The sequence below is a fragment of the Pinus tabuliformis genome, chromosome 1_1, assembly GCF_031772625.1.
Source record: "Pinus tabuliformis cultivar Carrire ecotype Pingquan chromosome 1_1, CPIR1, whole genome shotgun sequence".
NCBI lineage: Eukaryota > Viridiplantae > Streptophyta > Pinopsida > Pinales > Pinaceae > Pinus > Pinus tabuliformis.
The window spans coordinates 163,185,292-163,197,294 of NC_142297.1; the positions used below are offsets into that span (position 1 = coordinate 163,185,292).

Below are 12,003 nucleotides of genomic sequence, written 5' to 3' on the forward strand. Positions count from 1 at the left end.
CTTGCAAAGTGAATTTAACAAATATGTTGGCTGGACAGGCATTACACAGACTTCCATTGGGCTTATGGAGTTAATCATCATTCAATAAACTATAACACTACTCATTCATAGAAGTCAGGGCATGTAATGTTTAAATACTCAAAATACCTCTCATAGAAACCTCAACTTACAAATACACACAGGAAATCAGAGCAGCAAAGTGAATTCTGAGTGATTGAGTATCTATACAGTTGTAAAACATAAAGGATAAAACAAAACCACATATCTTGAGCATTTGAAACACTGTATGAATCCTGAGAAGAAAAGCAGTCACTTGTATTACTGAAAATGAGTTTGTACACAAGCCAAAATAACACTCTGTTTTCTCAAATATCCAACCCTCTTTACATAGAAGTTTCAGCCATATATAGAAACATAACTCTAACTACTTTGAGCTTCCTCCTCCAGCATGAGGGGAGCTCGATGACTGCCAATGCTGCCACCTACTAACTTTTATCTAACTAATAATTATAGCTAACTACTAATTGACAGCGCTGGAATCCTAAAACAATTAAAATTCTAATTCTACTAGATCTTCTAGACTTCTAAATCAAATAAGACTCAAATTCCATAACAGCCTTGATCTTCAATCATTTTCGTTTTCTGACATCTGGAGTTTGGTTGAGATAGCTGTGATTAACCTTTAATGCTCCATGTTTGTCTTCAATGATACATCTTTTCTGTTACCCTGAAACATAGGCCCCTGTTTGTCGGTCCTTGATGTGCTGTTCCATTTTGGTCGTCCAACACTAGAAAGCAGATAACTAAGATCCAGTTGTTGATTCTTCATGAGGGATATGCGCCTTGGTCTTAGCAAATCTGTTCTTCCAATAATATCCTCTGACTTCGCATAACCCAGCTGTGCAAGAATACTTCTAACCTCCTCTGCAACATACAAGAAAAAGTTAATCAAATTTCCAGGTATACCAGGAAACCATGCCCGCAATTCCTCTCTCTGGCTTCATAGTTCTTACAATCCATGCATTTGCAATCTTCTGAGCATAAAATATTTGCTTGGAAACATTCACAATATTTTTTCAAACATCCAGACTTCTAAAAGACTTTGGTAACCGATACAATGATGTATCTTGGAGCCTGTCAAGAACATTTTTACAGTTGATATCGCTGAGCAGGTTTTCTTTACATGCATCAATGAACTTTGAAGAAGGTTTAACACAAACCCCAGCTTATAACAAAAATCATTTGTTGAATCTTCTCTAGATTCTCCCTCACTTCCAAAAGAACTATCCTTAATATCATAAATCAGACATGTTCAATCTAATACTGCATTACTATCGCAATCTTAAGATATCTGTCATAGCCATGAGATATAAAATCTCGTATGGCAAAGATGCCACTCAAGGCAGATAGCTGAAGCTCCATGCAATGAGGCATAATCTCTCCTTGTGCCCGGTCATAAGATACCCAAATAATTGATCTAGAGGCATATAGATCTACTCCAGCCTAGGCCGACTAGTGCCTCTTGTCATAAAAACTCATATTCTAGTAATATCCTCTTGAGCCACGGCCCAACAGATATCCACTGCCTGATCTCCAGCTTTCATACAGAGAAGAATACGAACCACCTCCAATATCAGTCCTGCCTGGCAAAGAACTGGTGCCGTAGCCTAGAGAGTAAATTCCACCAACTGCCGCACCTCCAAGTGCGCCAGCTTGATGAGTGTCATATAAGCCATAAGATTGCTGACCACTGTAACCTGATTGGGGCGCTCTGCCAAGCCGGCCATAACCGGTGCCTCCATAGAGCGGAGCACCAGCACTAACGTCGTAGTCTAGGCGTGCCCTTGAGTGCCTTAAATCTGGTTCTGCATACCTAGGAACATCATCCAGAGCAGAATATGGACGTTTTGAACCAGAAACTCCACCATAAGGGCGGCTAGGCGCACCCAAATAGCTATGCACACGTTCCAGATGGCGACTATATCTATCATTAGCTATCTTTGCATAAGATTGCATCTCTTTGACTATGATTTGAATCACCACGTGCTCTTTTAATGTTTTGATGCTGTGGTGCAACCTCTCTGAATTGTATGATCTGTAGTATCTTTTCCGTCCTTGTTAATATCAATTGCAGTCTTTTGGCCATGATTTGGATCATCTAACCAACATTTCCAACTCTGCTCAACTAGTTCACCTTCTTCTAATTCAATTTGATTGGTGAATCTTTCCTTCATCAGTCGAACTAAATAAAGCATTTATCATCTCACACTAACTGATCATATAGATGAACTTGTGTCTCCTCTTCATGGGTTCCAAGACCTTTTTCATGTAGCTCTCAATTGACAATTTACTTATGGATGGCTTAATCCGGATCATATCTGATGGTTTGGCAAGATAGCCATAAATTGTCCGCTTTCCCTATCATGCTCATTGATTAGTGAGGATCTTTATCCGCCAGCTGTCATCTGTAAGGGGTGCCGTTGTTGTCACCCCGGTCTTGCCAGCACGTCCAGTACGCCCAACTCGATGTGTGTACATCTCAATGTTTGAAGGCATGTCAAAATTTATCACATGGGCAACATCTGGAATCTCTATACCACGACATGACCTCCTTTCCTCAGTATAGCTGCGAAAATTTCTACCTTCAATGATAGTATACCGTTCTGAGGCTTCGTCTGGCATCTTAAGGCCTTTGCACAGAACTTCACACAAAATATGCAGAGGTTTTATTAAGCTCGATTCAACTCTGTGCTAGTGATACGAACATAATCCATGACTGATATTTGACCAGAGTTCACCATTTTATCCCAAATTCAGTGCATCCTTTCTTCAATGCCATTTACACCGTTTGGAATTTTTCGAAAATCATTTAACCCGGCTTCTTTTTGTGTTGAGTTGAATGAGCAGTGATATGTTCCTACCAACTGTAAAAGCCCTGTTGAAAGAGCAGCTTGAAGGGCTTGGTTGTGTCCAGACGACCTTATTGGTGGGCTCATCACGTATTCGACAACAATCCTGAAGTCAGGATCCCAAAGTTTAGAATCATCGAGGACTAAACCAGAAACTACTGGCTCTCCTATTACCCTTTGACCGGATTTACGAGCCCTAACAATTTCATCAAGGGCATCAATGCTCATCACATGGACAACATACAGGGGTGTGTTGACAAACCGGATGGCTCTAGCAGTTGCCTCACCTTCCAGCATTGAAGGCCTGGAAAGAGCTTTTGCTGTGTAAATGTTATCACCAGTCACCATGCGAACCTTCACCAGCCTTTTGACATATATTCACAGCTTCTCTTACACTAGGTCTGCATGGATCCTTTCACATTTCTAATCTTTCAAGTCCCACTTACAGAAATGATGAAGAAGACCCCACAGTTGAGCCAGATAAATGACACGAGAAGAAGTTGATTATTGACTACATTCAGATATTTCTTCCAAATCTGCTCCTCCTTGAGCTTCATTAAATGACCCTCCTGTTGAGGAGGCAGACCCTACTGTAGGCTTTGGAACAGTCAAACCAGGAAACTGTTTCACAAGAGCAGATGCCAGATATGAATCCAACTTCTTTTTTATTGAGCTGTTCCAATGATTCTTTATCGCATTGTCTGTCCCTCCTGGTAGAAACTTGGCCAATTCAACCCATTTGTTCCCATATATTTGGTGAGCACGGATGAGTGACAACTCTTCCTCTAAGCTCCAGGCATCTTTATTTATTGCTGGATTTAGATGGTTGTGCCACCTTTCACAGTATCTTCCAATGCTTTGCAATCTCAGACCACTTTTTTCACCCATACTTACTGACACAAAAGTTCATGACTTGGATGCTGAAAAGGATGAAAAGACTTTGGTATGGAACCAACTGGTGAATTACTTCCAGCAAAACTGCCACTGCCAAGACATGATCCATGAGGAGAAGATGCAAGCTTTGAGGATGCCATTGTTCCCCATGGTTGTCTGGTGGTGTTGATCCAAAGAAAAACCCAATAGAATTACTAGGTAGACTTTCTGATATGGTGCTTTGTCGGTTGCGAAATATTGGCTATGGATTCAAGCAAATTCCAAATTTCGTAGCGCAATATGAATTATGCGCTACGAAATCACCTAAAACATGTTGCGCTGCGAATCTGATAAAAGGATTTATGTGCTTTGTCCTCAAGCTAGTCTGAGAAATTTTGGCATTAGAATTTTCAGTGATAACAGCGGCTGCACTTGGGATAGTGTGCCCTTGTGGTACACTAAGAACCTGCAGTTCCAGTGCCTTGTACGGGCTTAAGCTTGATGATGACTGTAGGAGAAAGGAATCTACATCTACTAAAAAAAAAAATGCTCAGTCAACCTTGAGCTTATTTGCATTTTCCTACCGACCTACCCTAACAATTCAAATTTCTTTCAGCTCAATCAATGTGAAACTTCCAATGTAGCCAATCATTTGTCTCATCTGATATTGGATTTCTTTGACTGCATCGGAGTTCAGAGCCAATATGATAGTGTGATGACCGCTGCCACTAAAATTGTCTCTGATCTTTATAGGAAAACTGAAACACTGGAGAGTAAAACTCTTCCATGTAATCAGCTATAGGATCCCAGAATACATGATCAGCTTGATTTTTCTTGTAACTTTCCGGCTGTGCAAACTGATCTTCAACAACAGTGTACATTTCCTCAATCGTAAAAGAGAAAGGAAGCAACACTCTCTCCTTGTGTTCTGCCATAGAAAGCTTTTGAAAATAATGATCATGATTATGAAAACTATATGCCTGAATTTGACCTTCTAAACCTTCAATATCTTTCTCAATGTCCTCAGCAACTTCATCCAAAAATCTCATCTTATCCTTTGCCTTGCAGTCAAAGGATTTTAGATACGAGGACAAGGACAAAGAAAAATTTTCATTTGTTTCTCCATTACTATGATCATTATTCCATTGTTTGAAACCTTGAACTGAAAGAGAGTTTGCCACCACCTCTGACCTATCTATCCATTCCTCCAAAAACATAAGCCATAAGTCTTGAAATGACTTAATGGATTTGATAGGAAAGCTTTCAATCCATTGTTTACATTTCCCTTGAAGTGAATCATAGAATAACATAATGCAAACATCCTCATGTTTAAATCTAAGAAGCTCTGCAAATTCACAAAAATCTGATATATGCTTCAAAGTTAAACTCAAATCTTCTCCGTTGAATTTTGGACCATTCCTTAGAAAATATGCATCCTTGGGAAAATGATTTGGGAAACCATGAATTCCTGAAAAATCTATGCATGCATACCTTGAAATAAGAATGGTAGCATCTGGGTCCTTCATAACTCCAGTGGAATCACCATGAACCTATGAATTTCGAATTCTTCAACAATGGAGTCGCCAAGGTAGTTTTGCAGCCTCAAAAACCTTCTGAGCTCCTGCTACCTTCAGAAGTTCAGCTTCATGATTTCGGGAAAGAATAATCTTCAGGCTTCCGGCAGACGCACCAAAATGTTATCACAAAATCAAGCACTGGAAGGCTGCTGACCAGGTAGACTCTGTGTAACTGTTTCAGACCAATCTTTTGACTAAGGCTTAGCCTCCTTAGCCTGAGAGGGCTCTCTCAAAAGGTTATTGATTTTGACTATTGATGAGATGGCTAACTCTTGCAAAGTGAATTTAACAAATATGTTGGCTGGACAGGCATTACACAGACTTCCATTGGGCTTATGGAGTTAATCATCATTCAGTAAACTATAACACTACTCATTCATAGAAGTCAGGGCATGTAATGTTTAAATACTCAAAATACCTCTCATAGAAACCTCAACTTACAAATACACACAGGAAATCAGAGCAGCAAAGTGAATTCTGAGTGATTGTGTATCTATACAGTTGTAAAACATAAAGGATAAAACAAAACCACATATCTTGAGCATTTGAAACACTGTATGAATCCTGAGAAGAAAAGCAGTCACTTGTATTACTAAAAATGAGTTTGTACACAAGCCAAAATAACACTCTGTTTTCTCAAATATCCAACCCTCTTTACATAGAAGTTTCAGCCATATATAGAAACATAACTCTAACTACTTTGAGCTTCCTCCTCCAGCATGAGGGGAGCTCGATGACTGCCAATGATGCCACCTACTAACTTTTATCTAACTAATAATTATAGCTAACTACTAATTGACAGCGCTGGAATCCTAAAACAATTAAAATTCTAATTCTACTAGATCTTCTAGACTTCTAAATCGAATAAGACTCAAATTCCATAACAGCCTTGATCTTCAATCATTTTCATTTTCTGACATCTGGAGTTTGGTTGAGATAGCTGTGATTAACCTTTAATGCTCCATGTTTGTCTTCAATGATACATCTTTTCTGTTACCCTGAAACATAGGCCCCTGTTTGTCGGTCCTTGATGTGATGTTCCATTTTGGTCGTCCAACACTAGAAAGCAGATAACTGAGATCCAGTTGTTGATTCTTCATGAGGGATATGCGCCTTGGTCTTAGCAAATCTGTTCTTCCAATAATATCCTCTGACTTCGCATAACCCAGCTGTGCAAGAATACTTCTAACCTCCTCTGCAACATACAAGAAAAAGTTAATCAAATTTCCAGGTATACCAGGAAACCATGCCCGCAATTCCTCTCTCTGGCTTCATAGTTCTTACAATCCATGCATTTGCAATCTTCTGAGCATAAAATATTTGCTTGGAAACATTCACAATATTTTTTCAAACATCCAGACTTCTAAAAGACTTTGGTAACCAATACAATGATGTATCTTGGAGCCTGTCAAGAACATTTTTACAGTTGATATCGATGAGCAGGTTTTCTTTACATGCATCAATGAACTTTGAAGAAGGTTTAACACAAACCCCAGCTTATAGCAAAAATCATTTGTTGAATCTTCTCTAGATTCTCCCTCACTTCCAAAAGAACTATCCTTAATATCATAAATCAGACATGTTCAATCTAATACTGCATTACTATCGCAATCTTAAGATATCTGTCATAGCCATGAGATATAATCTCGTATGGCAAAGATGCCACTCAAGGCAGATAGCTGAAGCTCCATGCAATGAGGCATAATCTCTCCTTGTGCCCGGTCATAAGATACCCAAATAATTGATCTAGAGGCATATAGATCTACTCCAGCCTAGGCCGACTAGTGCCTCTTGTCATAAAAACTCATATTCTAGTAATATCCTCTTGAGCCACGGCCCAACAGATATCCACTGCCTGATCTCCGGCTTTCATACAGAGAAGAATACGAACCACCTCCAATATCAGTCCTGCCTGGCAAAGAACTGGTGCCGTAGCCTGGAGAGTAAATTCCACCAACTGCCACACCTCCAAGTGCGCCAGCTTGATGAGTGTCATATAAGCCATAAGATTGCTGACCACTGTAACCTGATTGGGGCGCTCTGCCAAGCCGGCCATAACCGGTGCCTCCATAGAGCGGAGCACCAGCACTAACGTCGTAGTCTAGGCGTGCCCTCGAGTGCCTTAAATCTGGTTCTGCATACCTAGGAACATCATCCAGAGCAGAATATGGACGTTTTGAACCAGAAACTCCACCATAAGGACGGCTAGGCGCATCCAAATAGCTATGCACACGTTCCAGATGGCGACTATATCTATCATTAGCTATCTTTGCATAAGATTGCATCTCTTTGACTATGATTTGAATCACCACGTGCTCTTTTAATGTTTTGATGCTGTGGTGCAACCTCTCTGAATTGTATGATCTGTAGTATCTTTTCCGTCCTTGTTAATATCAATTGCAGTCTTTTGGCCATGATTTGGATCATCTGACCAACATTCCCAACTCTGCTCAACTAGTTCACCTTCTTCTAATTCAATTTGATTGGTGAATCTTTCCTTCATCAGTCGAACTAAATAAAGCATTTATCATCTCACACTAACTGATCATATAGATGAACTTGTGTCTCCTCTTCATGGGTTCCAAGACCTTTTTCATGTAGCTCTCAATTGACAATTTACTTATGGATGGCTTAATCCAGATCATATCTGATGGTTTGGCAAGATAGCCATAAATTGTCCGCTTTCCATATCATGCTCATTGACTAGTGAGGATCTTTATCCGCCAGCTGTCATCTGTAAGGGGTGCCGTTGTTGTCACCCCGGTCTTGCCAGCACGTCCAGTACGCCCAACTCGATGTGTGTACATCTCAATGTTTGAAGGCATGTCAAAATTTATCACATGGGCAACATCTGGAATCTCTATACCACGACATGACCTCCTTTCCTCAGTATAGCTGCGAAAATTTCTACCTTCAATGATAGCATACCGTTCTGAGGCTTCGTCTGGCATCTTAAGGCCTTTGCACAGAACTTCACACAAAATATGCAGAGGTTTTATTAAGCTCGATTCAACTCTGTGCTAGTGATACGAACATAATCCATGACTGATATTTGACCAGAGTTCACCATTTTATCCCAAATTCAGTGCATCCTTTCTTCAATGCAATTTACACCGTTTGGAATTTTTCGAAAATCATTTAACCTGGCTTCTTTTTGTGTTGAGTTGAATGAGCAGTGATCTGTTCCTACCAACTGTAAAAGCCCTGTTGAAAGAGCAGCCTGAAGGGCTTGGTTGTGTCCAGACGACCTTATTGGTGGGCTCATCACGTATTGGACAACAATCCTGAAGTCAGGATCCCAAAGTTTAGAATCATCGAGGACTAAACCAGAAACTACTGGCTCTCCTATTACCCTTTGACCGGATTTACGAGCCCTAACAATTTAATCAAGGGCATCAATGCTCATCACATGGACAACATACAGGGGTGTGTTGACAAACCGGATGGCTCTAGCAGTTGCCTCACCTTCCAGCATTGAAGGCCTGGAAAGAGCTTTTGCTGTGTAAATGTTATCACCAGTCACCATGCGAACCTTCACCAGCCTTTTGACATATATTCACAGCTTCTCTTACATTAGGTCTGCATGGATCCTTTCACATTTCTGATCTTTCAAGTCCCACTTGCACAGATGATGAAGAAGACCCCACAGTTGAGCCAGATAAATGACAACGAGAAGAAGTTGATTATTGACTACATTCAGATATTTCTTCCAAATCTGCTCCTCCTTGAACTTCATTAAATGACCCTCCTGTTGAGGAGGCAGACCCTACTGTAGGCTTTGGAACAGTCAAACCAGGAAACTGTTTCACAAGACCAGATGCCAGATATGAATCCAGCTTCTTTTTTATTGAGTTGTTCCAATGATTCTTTATCGCATTGTCTGTCCCTCCTGGTAGAAACTTGGCCAATTCAGCCCATTTGTTCCCATATATTTGGTGAGCACGGATGAGTGACAACTCTTCCTCTAAGCTCCAGGCATCTTTATTTATTGCTGGATTTAGATGGTTGTGCCACCTTTCACGGTATCTTCCAATGCTTTGCAATCTCAGACCACTTTTTTCACCCATACTTACTGACACAAAAGTTCATGACTTGGATGCTGAAAAGGATGAAAAGACTTTGGTATGGAACCAACTGGTGAATTACTTCCAGCAAAACTGCCACTGCCAAGACATGATCCATGAGGAGAAGATGCAAGCTTTGAGGATGCCATTGTTCCCCATGGTTGTCTGGTGGTGTTGATCCAAAGAAAAACCCAATAGAATTACTAGGTAGACTTTCTGATATGGTGCTTTGTCGGTTGCGAAATATTGGCTATGGATTCAAGCAAATTCCAAATTTCGTAGCGCAATATGAATTATGCGCTACGAAATCACCTAAAACATGTTGCGCTGCGAATCTGATAAAAGGATTTATGTGCTTTGTCCTCAAGCTAGTCTGAGAAATTTTGGCATTAGAATTTTCAGTGATAACAACAGTCTTCCATGCATCTTGCTCTGCAACTCTAACCTGATGGTATCCACTGTGCAAATCCAGCTTGGTGAAATAAATAGATTCCTTTAATTGATCTAAAAGATCATCTATGCGAGGAAGGGGATAACGATTTTTGATTTTTATCTTATTCAGTGCTCGGTAGTCAATGAAAATTATCCACGAGCGATCTTTCTTTCTTACCAAAATAATTGGTGACCCACATGGTGATGTGCTAGGCCTGATGAACCCCTTCTCGAGCAACTCCTGCACCTGCTTCTTGATTTCAGCATTCTCTAAAGCAGACAACCTGTACATTCCAATGTTAGGCAATGGAACATCTTGCTGCAAAATAATATCATGTACTATTTCCTTTTTGGGTGGCAGACCTTTAGGTTCTTGAAATAGAACATCATACTCTGAAACAATCTTTTCTATATCAGCTTGCTGCTTAGCATTACAACCCTCAAATACATTGGTTTTATCAGGTTTCTTTTCCTTTACAACCATTAGTAAGAATTGTTTGCATGAATTTATCATTCTTTTCATCTGCCCTGAGTTTATGAGAGTATAATTATTCTTGAGCTTATGATCTCTTACAAAGTATTCGATTCCATCATTAACAAGTAGATACTTGTTCTCAACTCTATAGAAAATGGCTTTTCTATCATACAAGTAAGGACTTCCTAGAACCATTCCACATATATCCAAAGGAATTATGTCTAACTCAACCTCATCTACAAATGCTAACGTAAAAGAAAACTTGAGTTTGCACTGTCTAGTCACTTGTAGTTGTGCTTTATCATTCAACCATCCTAATGGGTATGGTTTCTTGTGAGGTGTAGTTGCTAATCCCAATTTCTTTACAATTGCTTCAGAAATCAAATTTACTTGTGAACCACTATCAAACAGAGTATCAATCTTTTGATATTTGGAAACAACTCGAATATGGAAAAGCTCATGTCTTTTTCTCTCATATTCTTCATCATTAGCAGATTGAGTAGAATTAATAGTAGATGCTTCAGAATTATTACCTTTTATACTTGTAGCTGCAATGATTGTTTCATCTCCCAAGTCTAACCCCAAATCTTTCTGAATAGTTGCAGTAGTCTTCTTCTTCTTGCCCTCAGACTTCTTAGGTCTCAGCTCTGGATGCAGAATCCAACAGTGCTCATCATCATGCCCATCCTTTTTACAGTGAGTGCATGAAGCTTTGGCTTTCTGTGCAGTGTTAGCCTTCCTTGCTTTCCATTTCTACTTTCTTTTCTCCTTGCTCTTGCTTGCAGTGGGTTGGGATGGTCCCCCAACTTCCGGATTTCCATTCTTTCCTCTAGCTTCTAGATGAGTAGCTTCTACAGATACCTCATCTATACTAGTGGAATTAAACATGAGGATGGTATGCCTCATGTAGCTCTGTAGACCACCAATGTACTTCAAAAGAGTCTCTGGTGAGTCTAATGAGATCCCTAGAATCAATGCTCTCTTTCTAAATTCTTGAGTGTACCCTTGCACACTTTTCCCTTTCAACTGCCAAAGAGTTTGCCAACTCATCATGGCTTGTTGGATATAGGCCAATGGATAGAACAACTTCTTAATTGCAGAAACAAAGTCACTCCAGACAGAGATGGTCTTACCATGTCTTTTCATGTCAGCTTGGGTTCTGCCTTCCCACCAAACCAAGGCAGTGCCTCCTAGGCGTAGGCTTGCCAGCTGAATTTTTCTCTTGTCTGAGTCGATGTTTTTCACTCTGCAATACACATCAATTTGTCTAATCCAATTTTCCAACTTTTCAGCATTTAGCTCTCCATCATATATAGGCAAGTCAAATTTAACATCTAGCTTAATCAAAGATGATTTCTTATTATGCACAGGGCTATTAGGAGGTGTGAGAAAGTTTTCCTCTTTCCCTTTTCCTTTTGAGTGGTCATGGGAATGAGACTCATCTTCTTCTTTGTTTTGTTTATGTTATGAAACCAGCTCAAGAAAAGATAGATCAACACCTTAGAATTTAGCCTTTTCGAGGGGGAAACCTCCTTTACATTACATAAATGAACAATTCTTGGATGATACAAATGAAAAGACCTCCTTTCTATATATAGGAGTCTAAGGGGTCATAACATAATGAGAGCCGACATAACAATAATAATGTAAGGGCACAATAATAACAATAGTGG

The 12,003-nt window shown here is 39.9% G+C and overlaps 3 pseudogenes; all 3 read right to left on the bottom strand.

Moving 5' to 3' along the window:
- Nucleotides 1–2,813: 2,813 nt before the first annotated feature.
- LOC149212088 (dihydropyrimidinase pseudogene) lies at nt 2,814–3,257 on the bottom strand (annotated as a pseudogene).
- Nucleotides 3,258–3,413: 156 nt separating this feature from the next.
- Nucleotides 3,414–3,797, bottom strand: LOC149212089 (transcription factor MYB3R-1 pseudogene; annotated as a pseudogene).
- Nucleotides 3,798–9,042: 5,245 nt separating this feature from the next.
- LOC149212090 (transcription factor MYB3R-1 pseudogene) lies at nt 9,043–9,426 on the bottom strand (annotated as a pseudogene).
- Between the last annotated feature and the right edge of the window lie 2,577 nt (nt 9,427–12,003).